The sequence below is a fragment of the Leguminivora glycinivorella genome, chromosome 17 (genome assembly GCF_023078275.1).
Source record: "Leguminivora glycinivorella isolate SPB_JAAS2020 chromosome 17, LegGlyc_1.1, whole genome shotgun sequence".
Taxonomy (NCBI): Eukaryota; Metazoa; Arthropoda; class Insecta; order Lepidoptera; family Tortricidae; genus Leguminivora; species Leguminivora glycinivorella.
Genome location: NC_062987.1, coordinates 13,779,136 through 13,800,324, shown reverse-complemented (window position 1 = coordinate 13,800,324; position 21,189 = coordinate 13,779,136). Strand labels below are relative to the sequence as shown.

Below are 21,189 nucleotides of genomic sequence, written 5' to 3'. Positions count from 1 at the left end.
CCTTAGTAATTTTTGCTAGTCAGAGAGAACGTTCTAGCGAGAAAGTTGTTTTTTTTTCGGAAAGGAATTCTCAGAAACGGAACATTCTCATCGGCACATCACTCGATGTCCCAGCGATTATGTCGGCCAAATGAAATCGCAATCGCTCTCTAATCTGCCGGCGGCCTAGCTGAAATGACAATCGTTGACGCTACACGCCGATCGAAACGCAGTATGGCTCTGTCGCGCCAATACGGAAGAGCGATAGAGACAGCTAGCTACGCTAACGATATTATCGTAAGCGTTTGTGTATTTCGTCATTTGATTCTGAGTTCCGACCCTGGCCGGCTGATCCTCGAGGGTTTACGTGAGAGATTTGCTTTAAACTACCTTTTAGCTTTTGTTTAGATTCCGGTTGTTTTAGATTAGTTTTTGGGTGATTCGCTCACCAATGAAACAGTAACTTTATTTACGATAAAACGAGTTATCCCAAAAATACTCCTTTATCCTACGTACACGAAAAATGTGGCCAATACTACGCCTCATACGAGACGTAACGCTCGCTGTACATACGACTCTTGACCACAGACTAGCCAAAGACAAGACGTGGCCTACGATGTAGTGAGCTCGCCCAGAGGATGCCTGTTCACGCTTTATTTGAAGGTTGCCGGGTTATATGAGCTCGGGAAATTCGGGAATACAGCCGCCGCCGCCGGCAAGGAATACCACTCCTGGGCTCTCGTCTTTTTAACCCCCGACGTAAAAACGAAGGGGTGTTATAAGTTTGACGTGTCTGTCTGTCTGTCTGTCTGTCTGTCTGTCTGTCTGTCTGTCTGTCTGTCTGTCTGTCTGTCTGTTTGTCTGTGTGTGTGTCTGTCTGTGGCATCGTAGCTCCCGAACGGATGAACCGATTTCGATTTAGTTTTTTTTATTTGAAAGCTGTGTTAGTCGGGAGTGTTCTTAGCCATATTTCATGAAAATCGGTCCACTAGGTCGCGGTCGGGGTTTTTTTCAAAATTTTAATTTTGTGGTTAGGTTCTACTAGTAACTACTGTTGTGAGCAATTTCCAGTATATTGTACGTTGTACCTAATACTAGAGATGGGCCGAATATTCGGTAAATATTCGGTATTCGGCATATTCGGCAAGTTTTTCAATGTTCGTATTCGGCCGAATAGTTCGGTTATATTGCTGAATATTTACCGAATAAACAAAGTAAATAAATAGCATAAGTTGTTTCGTAATTCATCGGATAATGACATCCTATTTTCAGCATTCTAAGGAACCACCAAAGGGAGTTAAAATGTGTTAAAATATAAGTACCTACAATAATTAATTCATTATCTAAAAAAGTAAAATAACGTAGCTTAAAATACAAAAACCAAAATTTTCTTATGCACTAAATTATAGGAACATTAAGAGCCTCACTACATACCCATTACTTACCAATCATTGAAAAGTTTTTAAGTCTAAGGAAGGATTTAAAATATGGCGGAACCGAATATTCGGCCGAATGTTCGGTTCGGTAACAGCTGAACCGAATGTTCGGCCGAATATTCGTATTCGGCAAAGTCCGTATTCGGCCCATCTCTACTTAATACCATGCGGAAAAAACACAACAACACTTATTTCCTTATTCACATTTCGGTTGGCACTGTAGGCAGTAAGTTTTTACAGAAACGTAGGTTTTAAAGCATTTCTGTGCCAAATCAACTTAGCTAACTTGGGAAATATTATCTTCGCTGAGTTAAAAAGAAATGTTAATTAGCAAAAAAATTGAATAATGTAGTCGTTAAATCAACTTTACGAAACCCATTCAAAGGCTTTTCAACTCCGAAACAACATTGAGAAGACGTCAAATTTTGCAAACTTCAAAGCCTTTTCTTATTTATCGACGGTTTTCCGGCTCAAGAGTATTGGAGCAGATAATTAATTACCTAGTTCCTTAATGACCTAATTTAAATTATCAAAACTTTAATTAATGTGCATTAACTGTCTAAGAACAAATTAAATTATTTTCATAGAATAGTACATTACGATACAATTAAGTGCGTAAAAAAGGAAGTCCGAAACGAGTGGCGATAAATTAAAACACGACCGAAGGGAGTGTTTTAAATCGACACGAGTTACGAATTTCCTTTTCGCACGTGTATCGTACGACGTTTTTCAGTACAGATGAGCCTCCGAAGTTTCGACCTGGCATATAATGAACCACTTCTCGAACTAGTGCGTAAAAAAACGACCATCTGTACTGAAAAATATTTTAATTTGTATTTTTAGTAGTCACCCACCATACTGTTTCTACCTTTAGGGATGGTTAGAGGGCATCATCGTCACGAGCCTTCGGAGATGTCATATACTTGGAATTGTCGACCCTTGCCTTCCTGACCCGGTGGCCGAGCGGTTAAGGTATCTGTCCGGTAAACGGAGGACGCTGGTTCGATTCCAGCTCGGGACACTTGGAGGCTTGGGTCACTTTTTCTTTGTATATGACATTTATTTCAAGTTAATGTACATTAAATTCAGAAAACACTAATATTTAATACTGACACAAAGGCTTGAAGCACAAGTTCTTAAAACTTGCCTATATCCCCAAAAGATAGTCTCTATACTTCATGAATTAGCTTCCATACAAGGCAAAAACATTTTAAAACCATTTAGTGGAATGCACCTAAAATGTTTAGCGTACCATTCACGAAACATTCCTTTGTTAGCTAATTTAAACTTGCAACGCTACTCGACTCGTATATCGATTAAACTATTCTCATCTAGCCATCGGGCGGCCTTCAGTCCACTGCGCTGATCGAAGGGCATTTCTAATATATAACTTTACTAGCCTTTTCGCGTTAGAAAGACACAAAAAGTAGCTTATGTCACTGTCCATCCCTTCTACTGTCTCCACTAAAAAATCACGTCAATTCGTCGCTCCGTTTTACCGTGAAAGACGGACAAACAAACAGACACACACACTTTCCCATTTATAATATTAATATGGATTTTGTGGTATATAACTGTGGAGTTGCGTAACTCATCGCAAATATGTTTTTGTATGCTACTTAGTTTACTTAATGGGTCATCATTACTAGTTAGTAGTTGCCTAAAATAACGATTAAAAAAAGACAGATCCCTGCACTAACTACTTACGTATGTCTTAAAAGTCATACAAAAGTTATTCTACCCGGTTTGAATTCACCAAAAAAGGTGGGGTAAAAATAAACTTTTGACAGAGTACCTTCTACATAATTTTAACACATAAGTAAATACAGACCCGTGATTTCTGCCTACCCCTCTGAAAAACAGGCGTAAGTATATCTAAGTAAGTATGTATTGCACTCACGACCTGTAGGTATACACTATACTGTTTTTAATCTCAATATCAGAAAGTCATATGCTTATAAATATCAACATCGTTATTAATTGATTTAGTCCTATGAATGCTCACAATCAATCGTTAATCGGTTCGAAAGACCGAGCCACGTCTGCACCAGTCGTGGGCATCGGCCGCGCTCCGCTGGCCATTAATGGCTTGTCTTGGACATGTACGATAATTGGTCAACTCGGCCATTTGCTCATTCTAAACTCAAGCTGGCAGACGCTAAAGGCATCTACCGACGCATAAGGCCCAAGTCAAGCTAAAGATGTCAACCGATGCATAGATGCATACCCAATATGGCCAATATCCAGCTTTGTACAGTCCGATAGGATGTCAACAGACATACGGACGGACCAATATCAACCATGCTTTCTACAAGGATTACGATGACGATTATGCACAATAGACTTCTCATTCAAAGGGTTGCAGGCAGTTCAATAGGGATGGTGGTACGCAATAATGTGTCATCCCATATGCATTTCGCAAAGATGTCAACTCAAAAATTTGACGATTAAATTTGACATTTAATTTCATTTAATTTGAAATAAAATGTCAACTTTAATCGTCAAATTTTTGAGTTGACATTTTATTGCAAAATGGTGGGATTACACATTATTGCGTATCAGCTGACAGTCCATTATAAGACGTATTCAAGACGACCTGATGCAGTACAACTAGGGAACAAATCAAATTATTTTATTGGATATTTTTTGATTTGTTCTTTTTTTCAAGTAGTCACACTACTATTTATAAATTATAAATAAGTATTAAGTGGGCCTTGTCGTTTTTTCTTTCATTTATGATATCTATTTCAATTTATGACCTGATTCAATTTTATGGTAAAGGTCCCCTGTCGTTTTAGTTTTTCAAGTAAAGATAAAATCCTCCGCTGTGAGCGCGTGTAATTTTGTTCGCAACATATTTTTTAATCACTGAACGAACTTCGTTATTTCAAATTACTTCTTAAAATATTTCGAATTAGAATAGTTCGTTTGTATGTTTTTTACGGCAAAACAGAGCGACGAATTGTTGTGATTTTTTAAGTGGAAATAGTTGAAGGGATAGAGAGTGACATAGGCTACTTTTTGTCTCTTTCTAACCCACCACTTCTCTAAAATGGTGGGTGGAAGTTTGTATGAAAAATTACGTGACGTTAACGCAAACGAAGCCGCGGGGCAAAAGCTAGTTCACTATATTACCAGCTTTAACAACTAACAATCAAGTTTAAGATGAAAATGGAGTCTTTATTCTCTACCCTTCTGCTCAACTGAGCTTATTAAGGATAAGTAAAGTAAGTATGTTAATTTTCCCGCATATTCCAAAATACCTACCTCCCGTCTGACGAGCGTGGTTGAAACAAAACCGTGAAATGTGACTTTCCACGCCTAGAGGGCTTCATAAGTAAAGCCCTTGAAGAATTGTATCAATTTCTGCTGGAAAGGACCTTACTGGGTAAAACATTTTTAGTAGAAACGTCATTTCTGTGGTCAGTATTTTAAAAAATATTATTATTTTTCTTATATTTGAGTCTTATGTTCGGAAAAATGTCTCCCACGCTATTCTTTAATTTGTGCCATATCCTTTTTTTTTTTAATTTATTTAACAAAAAAAGACAATGTACACAAGCATATCATTAAAGTTTCGCCAAACTGTAAAACAGTTGGTTGGCGATGCGCTCCATCTTATCTAAAAATAACAATCTACCTATATTTAAAGTCACATCCACAAGATACGAGTATAGCCAATTAACCATCCATACTAATATTAAAAATGAGAAAGGGTTGGTGTCTGTTTGTTTGTCCCTCTTTCAAGGCAAAACGGAGTGACGAATTGACTTTATTTTTTAAGTGGAGTTAGTTGAAGGCATGGAGAGTGACATAGGCTACTTTTTGTCTCTTTCTGACCCCCCATTTCCTAAAAATGGCGGGTGGAAGTTTGTATGGAGCATTCCGCAATTTCCTAAGGCCCACTTGAACCAACCACTTAACTCAGGGTTAGTGGGCTGTCAACTGTCAAATTCCAAATAAAATGGTGGGTTAACCCTCGGGTTAACTCTCCATTTTCGTTGGTGCAAGTGGCCCTAATTGAATAACGCGAGCGAAGCCGCGGGCAAAAGCTAGTGATATATTTATTTATTTAATCGTATGGCAAACTATATCTAAAAGCAATCAGAGTGTAGCCTTGAGGTTGCTAAGCCAGGAAACCAGGTCCGGTGTCACGATGTTCAGATCTTCAGCAGGCCCGGGATATGAGTGGAGTGGGCAGCGTTGGAAGATATGTTCAGTAGTCTGTTCTTCCTCTCCGCATTAGTGATATATACATCCAAAGCATAAGAACGCTTCTGTTGTGGATAACCACATTTCTACGTAGCTAACTCGGTAAAGTAATTCCACAATGCACGTTACCGCGTTCGTGAAGGGAAATTATTCAGCGCAATTTTCTTTTCAAGTGGCGTGGTTTAAATTCATTTTTCAGGCCTTAGAGTGAACGCACGGGGGTCGGGGGTGTGTGGTAACGGGGGGCGGGTTGGAACGCGTGATTGTTACAAAGTTATTGTTTTGCGAGTTAATAAATTGTTGTGTTCGTTACAATCATTAACAGAATAGGTTTTAATTCGTTTTGATAAAAATCAAAATACTTACAAGATACGTCGCTGAACAAATGTTGGTCAATCTCTTTTTTTGCTTTTGTTACAGGGCCCACCAGGTATAATTAGGGTACAATAGGTACATATTGCTCGATATTTAATATCTCTTAACATGATACTGATACATCAGCCGTCTGGGAAATTTCATGGCTATTAGTGAGTTCTCAGTAGGTAGTAGGACACAGCACACCGGATATCATCTCGCTCGAATCTAGAGCAGAGCCCAACTGGGGAAGTACCACCGCCTTACAGAAGACCAGAGCCAAATAGCACTAGACCCTACTCATAGTGTTGTGTTCCTTCCGGTGAGTAAGGCTGCCAGAGCTCAACGAGGGTGCTGTGTGCTGGTGACGAAAGGACCTACGGAACTAATTTGTTCCGTCTTTTGTCTTTTGAGGCACGGCAACCCAAACCCTCCTTGGAACTTGTACACACTTTTTTGCTGTGTACTTAACACAGCAAAAAGGAGTGTACAAGTTTCCAATGGGTTGGCAACGCGCACGCAACACTGTTGCAGGCGTCCATAGGTGACGGCGACCGCTTTCCATCAGGCAGACCGTGTGCTTGTTTACCACCGACGTAGTATTAAAAAAAGTTAGTGATTCTTTGTCAGGTATGAGTGGTCACGGCGTCTACACTCCATGCACTATGTACTATTTACGCAAGGCGAAATTTTAGCGATACATTGTACTTAATAAACGTGATTAAAGTAGTACTTTTCAATGTTCATTATCTCACTATACATAGGTTTATTACCATTCAATCCGGAGGTCGCGGGTTCGATCCCCGACTCGTACCAATGAGTTTTTCGGAACTTATGTGTGAAATGTCATTTGACATTTGCCAGTCGCTTTTCGGTGAAGGAAAACAACATTTCAAAAATATCACACTTCATAAAAGTGGCAAAAAAATAAAGAAATGCTCAGCTATCTATCGCTCTTGCGTATTGGCGTGACAGAGCCAGACTACATTTCTGCGGCATTTCGGTGGCGTTACGCGTCGCAGAAGTGCCATTCGGCTACGCCCCCAGTCCAGTCCATAACCCCCCCATTAGCGTCGGCGGGACATGCACGTATTAATTACCCGTGGATTGTGCCCACATTTACTGGGCCGCACGCCAAACCAGATCGATCTAGCTATGGATTCATGGCTTCGAGGCTACCAAAGAGGATTGAGTATTAAAGAGAGTTACTGTCAAAGTAAAATGTGTAATCACAGTGCATAGACTGCCATCTCACGACACAGGCTTAAAACTTTTGAACCTCAGTTTTGACAATTTGGCCCACATTCTTAGTTTGATATGTGTTAAAATGTCAAATATTTTTATTAGCGCCATCTAGCCGAGCGTCCCCGAAAGGTGTCACGCCATCTTGGCCACCGTTCCTTTCTCATTATGGTTTTGAGGTACGTTTTTTCTTAGACTTTATCCGTCTATACGGAGTTACATATATCTTTGAAAATACCTAGTCACTAGGTACAGAAAGAAACTAAGATTAAGTGCAGATTTATACAAAGTGTTCATTCATTCATTGTGAATTGGATCGTTGGTCAGCCATGATAAAAAATTGCAATAAATTGAGATTATTGTTAATCTGGTGTTTCAAATGACCATGGACGACGGTGAACGCGTACCATCAGGCGACCTATTGCCTCCTATCATCTTAAAAAAATCATAAAATAGATTTCTACGTATCATTATTATCTTCCTAGCGTTATTCCAGCTTTGTATTGCCACAGCTCATGAGATCATCTTTTCCATTTCTACGTCTATTATTTTCATTTCCGTGCATTAATTTAATTTCCTTCGGGTAGTGTCGTAAGTCGTAACGTTTAGAAGCGCTGGTAGCCTAGCGGTAAGTGCGTGCGACTTTTGTTCCGGAGGTCGCGGGTTCGAACCCCGGCTCGCACCAATGAGTTTCTCGGAACTTACACTCTAAAAAATGAAGACCAACTAAGAGCAGTTTTCTCTTAGTTGACGTTAAGTTAATTACTACAATTACGATCTTATATAATTCAAATAAAGCTGATTACTAAAAACAACAAGGGAATGTATGATTGAACTAATAACTTAGGTGTTTTGTTATTCCTAAACATTGTACACCTTGAATCAATTATGAACTTGTTAGGCATAACTATGTAACATAGGTTGATTCAATCCTTAGTTGAACTTACTAAGGTAATTTAGTTAACATAATTATTTTTCATGGAATTATTGAACAAGATCTTAATCGATTCAGTTACGTTGCAAAAGTAAGAGCAATCAAAATTACCTTATTCGATTTGTCTAAGATCTTATCAGGCTCGTATAGAATCAAGATGCTTGACTACGACTATCAAAATATTGATAGGAGTAACCAAATTTTTTTTAGAGTGTATGTGCGAAATGTCATTTGATATTTGCCAGTCGCTTTTCGGTGAAGGAAAACATCGTGAGGAAAGCGGACTAATTCTAATAAGGTCTAGTTACCCTTCGGGTTGAAAGTTCAGATGGCAGTCGCTTTCGTAAAACTAGTGCCTACGCCAAATCTTGGGATTAGTTGTCAAAGCGGACCCCAAGCTCCCATGAGCCGTGGCAAATCGTAACATTTTTCTGAGACTTGAGTTACGTCGACGAAACATGGAATCATTTTACTCGTGATACCAGGGGCGGCTCACTCCGCGATCCTATCGCCGCGCTACAGGTACATGCCGGCGGCCGCGAGTTCGCGGCCTACTCAGGGGTGGCGCGCATTCTCATGGAACGCACGTTCGCACATTCTAATTGTTACTTTACGTCGCGAGTTTTTTTTAAGTTTCATATGCGATGTCCGCGTGTGGAATGGCTAATAAAGCTTAGTTAAATAGACATCATGAATAAAATAGCACAATTTTACATAGATCTACTATTGATTGAGTCCCACGGAAAAGTTCAATAAGGCTTGTGATGTTGGGACAAACAAAAATATATAAATCTTATACTTTTAAACGAGCAATTCTTGTATATTTATTTATTTATTTATATATATATTTATTTACACTGACGATCTCGGAAACCGCTCTAACGATTTCGCAGAAATTTGTTATGTGGGGGTTTTTGGGGGTGAAAAATCGGTCTAACTTATCCTTAGGTCCCGGAAAACGCGAATTTTCGAGTTTTCATGCGTTTTTCTTCGCGCGCCATCTCGTGTGCAGTAGTTGTACTGTTAAGACAGAATTCTTTCGGTCGATGTAAGTACTATTTATTGCAAACACTAGATGGCGACACAGGTCAAGGCTAAAACGAATAGAAAAATACACTATTTGAGTTTTTGTGGCGAAATGCGCGCCATCTCGTGTGGAGTAGTTGTGTTGTTAAGGCTGAGAATTCTTTCGCTCGATGTAGGTACTATTCATTTTTGAACTAGATGGCGACACATGTCAAGGATACGAAACAGAACCGAGCGAAGCTCGGTTGCCCAGATATTACTGTATATATACCTAGAAAGTACCCAAGACATGAATATAATAGTATAACATTTTTTGCAAATATTAATTCGTTTTAATCTATAGGCAACCCTACCGTCCGACGCTGCGCACGTGCGGCTCGTTTCTTTGTTAGAATTTTGTAGGCATTTAAAAAAGCGGCATTTCGTGAACATCAAAGCAGTGGGCCTTCTGTACTTGTACTATTATATATTCTGTGGTGATACGATACATTATCCAACATAGGTACTCATATCATTCCTGACTACACCTCCTACGTGTCCCAGTTCATAATGTGTACGTGTGTCGTTGACAAAGCTTTGTAAACCTTGCCTATGAAGCTTGCGGTACTAGGTTTAAAATTAAATTCTGGCAATATCAGGTACTCATAACTCCAACCTTATGTGGCTTAGGTACTATTTGTAGCTACCTGTCTTTTATAACATTTGTTCAGAATATGTTTCTAAAAGTAAGTATTTGTGGATTATAAATCATAATTATACCTGAGCTAAGGTGTCGTCAGTGTGGATTTAGGGACGATTCAATCATTTACGGTATCCTCTAAGAACAAATTAAATTATTTTCATAGAAAATATTTTAACTTGTATTTTTTAAGTAGTAACACTACTATTATGTTATAAACATTAAATAAAATGTCATATACAAAGAAAAAGTGACCAAGGCCTCCAGTGTTCCGAGCTGGAATCGAACCAGCGTACTCCGCTTACCGGGCGAATGCCTGAACCACTCGGCAATCGGTGCACGAAGGCAAGGGTCGAAGCGGAGTACGCTGGTTCGATTCCAGCTCGGAACACTGGAGGCCTTGGTCACTTTTTCTTTGTATACAGAGTGGGGCCTGTAACAAAGGCGAAAAATTGAACTGTAGGCTATTCTCCTTATACTGATCAACATTTGTTCAGTGACTTTTAAAAATTATGAAGTCTTTAAATTTTTAATTTTTCATACAAAATAAATATTAGCTTCAATGTACGCCATTATTGTTGTCATTGACGTTGTCTGTCACACTTTAGACTTAACAGAATTTGCAATACATTACCTCTTAGAAAAAACTTTCAAGGGTGATAAAAATCAAAATACAAGTTATTTTTAAAAGTCGCCGAACAAATGTTGATCAGTATAAGGAGAATAGCCTAGAGTTCAATTCTTCGCCTTTGTTACAGGCCCCACTCTGTATGACATTTTATTTAATGTTTATTTACGGTATATTTGGTAGAAACATACATACACCCAAACATACATTGCCCGTGTGGTGACGGGTTAAGAATTTCACCACCCCCTTTCTTCCCGTGGGTGTCGTAGAACCGGCGGCTTCTTCTTCTTCTACGACACCCACGGGAAGAAAGGGGGTGGTGAAATTCTTAACCCGTCACCATTTGGTAGAAACCCAGTATGAAATTGAATTAACTGCTATTCTGGCAAAAAAATTATCGGTTCTGTATTTTTTTTTTACAATAGTACTAATGGGCAAGCTCTATCATTGGCCACGTCTTCGCCTCGGCAAGTGGCCTAGTAAAAACATACATACATACATACAATCACGCCTGTATCCCATGAAGGGGTAGGCAGAGCACATGAAACTACTCAAGTTTCAGTGCCACTCTTGGCAAATAAGGGGTTGACAGAAAACGAAATTGTGATATTGCAGTGACAGGTTGCCAGCCTCTCGCCTACGCCACAATTTAACCCATATCCCACAGTCGCCTTCTACGACACCCACGGGAAGAAAGGGGGCTAGTAAAAAGTGAAGAGATATTTGTATTTTATATTGGCACAGCACCAGTAAATATTAGCTGGATACAATATGTTTACAAACACATAAAATTACTAACCTGAAGAAATCGTTAAGTACTTAAATATTCATTAGAGAGTTCATCTCAAAGGTCTTTTATTTTACTCTTTACACCTCCACAAGTAACTTTGTCTAAAAATAACCCGTCTTAGTCGTTGTTTAGGGCAGTAACCAGGGCAGAAGGACCCATTTGCCGCTCCATTGGGCGTTTTGATGTGGCTTAACATATGACTGTATTGTTGGTAGGAGTTTTATAGGCACGGTTACCCACCCGTGTCGAAATGACTAGAATTTGTGGGTGCTGTTGTTTTGCTGGTTAACGTGTACAATAGTACATTACGATACAAGTGCGTAAAAAAGGAAGTTCGAAACGAGTGGCGATAAATTAAAACACGACCGAAGGGAGTGTTTTAAATCGACACGAGTTACGAATTTCCTTTTCGTACGTGTATCGTACGACGTTTTTCAGTACAGATGAGCTTCCGAAGTTTCGACCTGGCATATAATGAACCACTTCTCGCACTAGTGCGTAAAAAAACCGCCATCTGTACTGAAAAAAGTATTGTTTAGTAGCTATTTTATAAAATACTCATAAACATGTAGAATTAACGAAGAAAATTCCGATAGAAACAATTATAATTAGATTTTGAAAACGGGCGTTTTCGCGAAAAACAATTCTATTTTTTTTAATTAGGTAAATTTAATGTTTTTCCTACTCAGAAACACGAGTCCTTTCGATCTTACTAAGTAAAAAAAGCGTCCCAAATTTAATTTTTCCATTTCGTCACCATTTTTCAAACACTTTGTGCAGCAGTTACAAAGTGGAAAGTATGCAAAATAATAGAACATGTTGGGACCATTTCTTTGTCTCTTGTCCTAGATCGAAAGGGCTCGTGATTCTGAGTAGGAAAAACATAAAATTTACCCAGCAGACGAGCCGCTTGATGGGAAGCAGTCATCGCCGCCCATGGACTTAAGCAACATCATGTCAACAACAACAACAACAACAACAACAACAACATACAATCACGCCTGTATCCCATAAAGGGGTAGGCAGAACACATGAAACTACTAAAGCTTCAGTGCCACTCGCGGCAAATAAGGGGTTGAAAGAAAACGAAACTGACATTGCAGTGACAGGTTGCCAGCCTCTCGCCTACGCCACAATTTAACCCATATCCCATAGTCGCCTTCTACGACACCCACGGGAAGAAAGGGGGTGGTGAAATTCTTAACCCGTCACCACACAGGCGACAACATCATGTCAACTTGCTGTAAATACCAAACATAAATAACTAACTCCTGTTATTGTAGGCTTTCTTCTAGCTCGCTCGTCATTAATTTTAGCCGTCTTCTATAGCACTCACTATTCGTATTTAAAATCAAACACGACTGTAACAAACTTAAAAAATCTTTAGTCTCATCTTTAGTATAGTACAAAATTAAATAAGCAAACATAAAAATACACTCCCGTTACATTTTGCCATAACCTACGCAAACAAAGGTACTAAAACACTCAGGGTGGCTAGCCGAATGGCACAATCGCTCACGAAACGCTCACGAAACGAAGCGCTAGTAGATATCTATCTCTATCGCGCTTGCGTATTGGCGCGACAGAGCCAGCGGCGTATCGCTTTCGTTTGGCGTCGGAGAAATGCCATTCGGCTACGGGGCCTGGCTTCGCATGCACATACTCCCTTCTTCTTCCAAACGACTGCAGACCGGTTATGCGTATGAGCATGCGCTATTGTCGGCGCATATGGTCCTTCGGGACCGGATTGCGATCCTGCACCGTTATCTGCGTATTCGCGTTGCTTACTCGCGATTTTGATTAAAACTACCTTGGGATTCATGACAACTAGACTTAGTAACAAACAATTGCCCTCAGGGCACAGTATATTAATAAAGAGTAGTATTCCCCGCTGAAAGTGCCGCCCACCCGCTCTCGGTTACCTCACAGTTACCGCGTGTCAAAAACGAGACCAGTCCATGTCATATCTTATTTACACCAGCTTAGACTGTGTGCGTAGGAACGCGCCTCTTTCATTTATTTGACCGCCATTGTCCGAGGTGTGCCCAGGGTTCAGACAAACGGCAAAGTGCCACTGTTGGGCGACCATTATAACTATTGTAAAATAGACCACAGGACATACAAAATCTAAATTCTCATTGCCTAAGCTGAAACGGAGCTTTTCCTACTAAAATATAATAATATTTGGTCACAAAAAATATTTGATTAAAATTTGTATAGTTAAGCACGTTTGTTATTACCTTTTGTCTTCTTTTAGTTTTAATTAATTTTGTTATTTCGTTCTTCTTTAAATTTCTTTATTATTCTTACATAAAAATTGTATTAACATGCTATAAATTATATTAAGTATAACTAGTCATAGTCATGTTGTGTACATATAATTTTGGACTGTAATCTAGTTCTTAAGCATTTCTAACCTGTATCTCTTTTGTTATTTCGATTACTGTCTGTTTTATGTACCTTATGAAATAAAATAAAATAAATAAAATAAAATCCTTATTCTAGTTTCATAGCAATTGCAATAACACTAGGTGTAGTATGTAATTGCGCTCAGTTTAACCGATCTTCCTTTTTGCATGCTCGCTGCTGCTTCGAATGCCTCTGTAGCTTGTTTAAATTCTTGTTTGTCTGTTTATAGACTGTAAGAAAAAGCTTTACTTCGTATACGAGTTTTAAACAGCTATTTATAAACACCGCAGAGGTATATTTAGATTTAAGAAATAAGTTATCTATTTGTACAGAGGCCGAGCGTGCCACATTCTATGTATACTGACATTATTACTTACCTGTGATAGGAATATGTTTCTGGACCTTGAGTGTTCGTAATTTTTGTTAGCAATTAAATATCACGGAACAAGGCATGTTTTCGTTGACTTGCACCTACAAATTTGACGGGCGAAAGCTACAAGCTGTGAGTAGGGACGGACTACCTAGACGTTTTGACTGAATTCGTTTGACACGCTGAGTAAGTATATGAGTTTTCTTGATCTATGGTACGAGTATCCTTTTGGCATTAAGTATGCCATTTGTATATTTTTGTGTACATTTTGTGCAATAAAGTTCAAATAAATAAATATGAAAATAATGAATTTAAAGTTACACACGCAAACACTATAAATTGTAATTCAAAACGTCGGGAATTTAGTAAAAACAGAATATATTACAGAATTTATTTTCATAGTTTTATTTAGAAGACAATATTTACCATAAATCTAAATACTAAAAAATAACATGTGGCTACCGGACGCCAAACCCAATAAGTTCCCAGCGTGTAATCTGACACCATTGAGTGTGGTTATGAACACCTGTTCGGTCGGTACAAACCCGCAGTGCGCTACTGCTACTGCATTACAGTTAGGTGCATACTATACTTGCGTAGGTGTTGTGAATGAGTAAGTAACTAAAAGAGGTGTTTTAACACGTTCGGTGCCGGCGAGTCAAGGTTTGTGATCAAAATAAACCTTGTATGTCGGTGACACCAGGTCTGTGTCAAAACAATCGAACTCCTATGCCAGTGACACGTATGCGTGTTTAAACAAATTTATCGGCCTATGCCGGTGACACAGCAGTTGTGTTTAAAACGTTCATATTTCAATACAGCTGACATAGGAGTAACAATTTGACTTATGCCAGTGGCATAGAAATTACATTTTAGTAATTTCTATCGGCACAGTGTAGGCTTTTAGTAAAACAGTCTGTGTCGGGGACCAATTTGTTAAATAATTAATGGAATCAGGCGTTACTTTGCTCTAAACCCTACTTTTGTAACACACACATATTTGATAATCACAGTATCACAGTAAGTCTTCTTATCCCAATTATTTTATTGAAATCTCAATTTACTTACCTACTTTTAAGAAACTTACAATCGTAATTGCGAGTACATATTTTAAGTTCCTTTAAAAGCTCTATCAAAACAAAACCCCAACAGATAAAATCCCGAAGATATCCCACAAAAATCAGTAGCGTGGTTGCTTCCGCAAGTTCCCGGGATAATCCTCTTAGCGTAATCCTGCGGGACTGAAGTGTGGAGAGCCTACACTACATTTAATACGGCGGGGCCAGGGAACGAAACTGACAGGTATTGGCTACTAGATATTATTGGTACGGGTATTTGTTTACCCATATTTTACATGAAATTCTATAAGTTATTATTTGACTGCAGTACAATTTGAATTAAGATAAATAATACTTCATGTTACGCCTTACCTATCTTATACTTTTAAACGACGATCTCGGAAACCACTCTTAACGATTTCGCCGAAATTGGTTATGTGGGGGTTTACGGGGGTGAAAAAAAATATCGATCTAGCGTAGCAGTAGATCCCCGAAAAACGAGAATTTTCGAGTTTCCATGAGTATAGGTACTATAGGTATATTAGGTGCACAATTTTTTGTTTGATGAAGCCGGAAAGCGGCAACTATTTTTAGCACAGCGGTCCGAATGTTGACAGTTTCCGCACGAAAACAGAAAATAAAATCCAGTATGCATCCCTGCATAGAAGCTTGTAACCAGGGTATCTAACTCTCAATCGTTTATGCTTCGTAAGCGTATCGTAGCTACCGCTTCTTATCGCTCTTCTAGTGGAGCGAAAGAGCCAGACTGTGTTTCGATCGAGTAGCTTCTTTCAACGATTGTCACTTCGACTGGGCCGGCCGGGCAGGGGCTCCGAAAGTTAGGTGTTATTTATTTACGCCCGTATGCCGTTAGCATTCACAACACAGAACTAAATCAAGATAGAAGGAAAATGCTCGGCGATTAACAGCGAAACCGAGCATGTAACGTTTTGTGTCGAGCCTATGACGTCACGAGTGTACTTTAGTGATGGGAACGTTGTCGCCGCGTAACCCATTCGATCGATTGTGGAGGTTGCGTGCGGGATGCCCGCCGAAGTTAAAAATATCGGATGTTCATCTTCGTTGTGAATTGTGAAATGAAGTAAGTATATACCTGTATTCGTGTGATGACAAACAATTCACTAGTAGGTATATAATTTGCCTAAGGCCAGGAACAAAGATTTTAGTAGGTAGGTATTAATACTAGTTAATATTTCGTAATATTTTTAAGAAAATCGACCATGTACTCACACCATTATCCTCATGTTATTTGTTACAACTTTTAGTAATATATAAATATAATTAACCATTAACACATTTTTAGAGTTATTTTTATTCATAATAAATATAGAGCGTATTATGTTTGTATTTGTTTTTCTGCCGACCACAAATTCAACGTTAATACCGTAACTGTAACCTATTTTAAAGTTAAATTTACTTTTCACTCGTACTTTATATGTATAGTTTCATAACAATATAAAAACATAATTATAATTTCCACTGCTTCGCAAAATCGATTTAAATCGAATAAGGAAATCGCAGCATACATGACGATATAGTTCCGTGGTGCACCACTATTCTTAAGTTCGACGTGAGTTCGACGGACAAAATAACAAATCTACCTTCACTTTGTCTCGACAGTTTGAATAGCCTATTTTTATATCGCTTGTTTTAAACGCACGCCAAGTCGGACTCGTCAAATTAAAGCCGCAATGGAAAACCAGTTTGACGGCCGTACATCAGCTAATGTTTTGATAATAAAAATAGGAAAATCGTGTTTTTTATTTAATAAAAAATATTTTAGGATAAATGGTACTTACCGATGATAGGAAACACTTTGTTTAACACCCTTGCTTTTATTGGTGGTGTTTGAACAGTTAATTATCGAATACCGACCCATTTTGTATTTTTCACTATGTCACTCGCGGGCAGCGGTCGGGAGCAGACTGACTTGCGCGGCGAACAATGTTGCTCGCTATTTAACTTTTCCGCACGCGAAGTAGATACACTTTTTCCTTCTATCTTGATTTAGTTCTGTGATTCACAATCTTCAACATATTGTGAAATGTCCTTTAATAATTCGTCCAACAAAGCAATACAAAACTACTAACTTAGTAGTACCTATCCACGTACGCCTTAACAAAAAGCAAGTTTCCGCTCCACCCCAAAGTAAAAGGGTGGATAACTACATAACTTTAAAAGGCGGGTAGCAACGTTACCTGCGAACTTGTAATGGGGGGAGACGTGTGGTATAATGGGGCACATCTGGGCCGTAATGGAATATCATTATTGGCGCGAGGTGAGGGATCAAAAGTGTGTTACGGGAGCGGAACTAGACGCCTCGCCTCACCCTTATTGCCGAAGACAGTTCGGCGTATATAGAAATTTAATGTAGGTACAAGTTGCAAATCATTCTCAAATTTTCCGTAACATACATTACAGGCGTGATTATACATATAATCACTCCTGTATCCCATAAAGGGGTAGGCAGAGCACATGAACTACTAAGTCTCAGTGCCACTCTTTGCAAAAAGGGGTTGAAAGGAATCCTAATTGTGATATTGCAGTGACAGGTTGCCAGCCTCTCGCCTACGCCACAATTTAACCCCCCGTGTGACGACGGGTCAAGAATTTCACCACCCCTTTTCTTCCCGTGGGTGTCGTAGAAGTCAACTGTGGGATATGGGTTAAATCGAGGGGTTCCGTAAATTACTGATTTTTTTTCTGAGATGTCGTACAATATTCCATTGAAAACATTCTCTTAACGATTAGGATGTTTTACGCAATGTTCTCAGCAGTTGACGAAAGCTTCATTTGAAGTTTTAATTGCACATTTGCTTTAATAATAAATAAGTAACTCATCACATGAATAGAATATGAATAAAAACGTGCGAGGAACAATATTGAAAACTTTTCATAACATTCGCAATTTTGGGCAAACTTGTCTTTGGTGCTTTGCTAGGAGTATGTGCTAAGGTAAAAGGCACTATTTCTGGCTGAAATATTTAGCAAGCTTAATCTCGTTAGGAGGTAATTGAGCCACAGTTTTATTTGAGGTAGCAACTTAGGTACTTCTAGTTGAAGTAGCAGCTTTTAGACTTAATATAGTGTTAGGTTAACCGACTCCAATTAAATTGTGCTAATATAGACTGAATAAATTAGGTTTATATTGGGAGTAGAATATGGATGTAATATTTGAATCACGTATTTGATTGGATTAAATTCATTCAAAATAATGAAGCTAAAATTAAATACTCGTACGAGCTCACCAATGCCTTCAATGAACATTTTAAAGGATTTCGGATAATCAATTACGTACTCAAAAATATATTAAAGGAATATGTGTTAAACTTCACATGAAGTCAAAAATAATAAAAATTATCACTTAGAATGACAAAGAAGAAGACCTAAAGGAAGACAGAAGATGAGATGGGCAGATACCATAGACCAAAAGACATGAGAGCCTGCGACGTTTCAGCATTAGACTACACGTCCGATCTTGTGAAGTAGAAGGAAAGAACAAGAAAAGTAGAGCCCAAAATCAGACGGGAATAATAATACTGAGGAGAGAGAGAGAGATCACTCAGAATGACAAATGGAAGTGCCTACATATAACAAATATAACGGTCCTACGGAAGCATCAGACGTTAGCATAGAAAAAAACAGAAAGCTTATAAAGAAACAAAGTAAATTTTTATTAAGCAGAAACGTCTGCTAACGATTCTAAACATTTTTATATTAAAGGAAAAAATGGAAAAATTTACGCTTCCAACGGGACTTGAACCCGCACCATTTTTGCAATCCGTGCAATGCTCTTACCAATTGAGCTACGGAAGCCACGCCGGACTTCGTAAATCTTTCCATGCCTTTCCTTTTTGTACACACGTCTTGGGGTGACGTCTAGCGCCATCTACCGACAGACTATTACATCTTGTAACGGCACTGGAGTCTCAAGTTATATTGAGAATTCACCAGTAACAATGTGCTAACCCATACTAAATTAATTTTTATTAAGCAGAAACGTCTGCTAACGATTCTAAACATTTTTATATTAAAGGAAAAAATGGAAAAATTTACGCTTCCAACGGGACTTGAACCCGCACCATTTTTGCAATCCGTGCAATGCTCTTACCAATTGAGCTACGGAAGCCACGCCGGACTTCGCAAATCTTTCCATGCCTTTCCTTTTTAGGGTTTTGTACACACGTCTTGGGGTGACGTCTAGCGCCATCTACCGACAGACTATAATGGGTTTACCCAGGTTTGAAGTTAAGCGACACATTTGCTTTCCTTAGTTCCATTTTTAGGGTTCCGTAGTCAACTAGGAACCCTTATAGTTTCGCCATGTCTGTCTGTCCGTCCGTCCGTCCGTCCGTCCGTCCGTCCGTCCGTCCGCGGATAATCTCAGTAACCGTTAGCACTAGAAAGCTGAAATTTGGTACCAATATGTATATCAATCACACCAACAAAGTGCAAAAATAAAAAATTGAAAAAATTGTTTTATTAGGGTACCCCCCCTACATGTAAAGTGGGGGCTGATATTTTTTTTTATTCCAACTCCAACGTGTGATATATTGTTGGATAGGTATTTAAAAATGAATAAGGGTTTACTAAGATCGTTTTTTGATAATATTTATATGTTCGGAAATAATAGCTCCTAAAGGAAAAAAAAGTGCGTCCCCCCCCCCTCTAACTTTTGAACCATAAGTTTAAAAAATATGACAAAAATCACAAAAGTAGAACTTTATAAAGACTTTCTAGGAAAATAGTTTTGAACTTGATAGGTTCAGTAGTTTTTGAGAAAAATACGGAAAACTACGGAACCCTACAATGAGCGTGGCCCGACACGCTCTTGGCCGGTTTTTTAAGTACGGTACACGGTTACTACATAAGTAATTATGCGTTGCGTTTTTTTCGATTCTTTCGTTGGAAGTGATGGAGAGACAACAGTACATTACGATACAAGTGCGTAAAAACCGGTTAAGAGCGTGTCGGGCCACACTCAGTGTAGGGTTCCGTAGTTTTCCGTATTTTTCTCAAAAACTACTGAACCTATCAAGTTCAAAACAATTTTCCTAGAAAGTCTTTATAAAGTTCTACTTTTGTGATTTTTTTCATATTTTTTAAACATATGGTTCAAAAGTTAGAGGGGGGGACGCACTTTTTTTTCCTTTAGGAGCGATTATTTCCGAAAATATAAATATTATCAAAAAACGATCTTAGTAAACCCTTATTAATTTTTAAATACCTATCCAACAATATATCACACGTTGGGGTTGGAATGAAAAAAAAATATCAGCCCCCACTTTACATGTAGGGGGGGTACCCTAATAAAACATTTTTTTCCATTTTTTATTTTTGTACTTTGTCGGCGTGATTGATATACATATTGGTACCAAATTTCAGCTTTCTAGTGCTAACGGTTACTGAGATTATCCGCGGACGGACGGACGGACGGACGGACGGACGGACGGACGGACAGACAGACATGGCGAAACTATAAGGGTTCCTAGTTGACTACGGAACCCTAAAAAGGAAGTTCGAAACGAGTGGCGATAGATTAAAACACGACCGAAGGGAGTGTTTTAAATCGACACGAGTTACGAATTTCCTGAAAAACGTCGTACGATACACGTGCGAAACGGAAATTCGTAACTCGTGTCGATTTAAAACACTCCCTTCGGTCGTGTTTTAATTTATCGCCACTCGTTTCGAACTTCCTTTTTTACGCACTTGTATCGTAATGTACTATTTATGATGTCCTGATGAATGTCCTTTATTTTATTATTTTAGGCAAAATCTCTGTACCTACCCTACTTCCTAATCCTAAATTTCTCACACATTTTCCCTCTGCCACACTAAATACAATTTACGTACTGCGACACAGCTTAGCTCCAACCTCCAGCGTAATACTGTGGCGCCATCTTGCGGGCGGGGGATTAGATTCCGAAGAGTTCCCATCGCGGCTGAGTGAAATCTTGCGCTCTCGCTACTGGCACTTGGCACGGTTGTAAACAACAGTAAGGCTTAGTTAGCTCTTAGTTTCTTAGAGCTTCTACTGAAGGACATATT

The 21,189-nt window shown here is 38.8% G+C and overlaps 1 protein-coding gene and 1 non-coding gene across 2 annotated transcripts in view; one reads left to right on the top strand and one right to left on the bottom strand.

Annotated features, from left to right (window-relative positions):
- The window catches only part of LOC125235229 (amyloid-beta-like protein), a 349,914-nt gene that overhangs the window by 308,978 nt on the left and 19,747 nt on the right, over window positions 1-21,189 (bottom strand). The gene's annotated exons all lie outside the window — the stretch shown is intronic.
- On the top strand, window positions 2,365-2,436 carry Trnat-ggu. The gene has a single exon. It is a non-coding gene; the product is annotated as a tRNA-Thr (tRNA).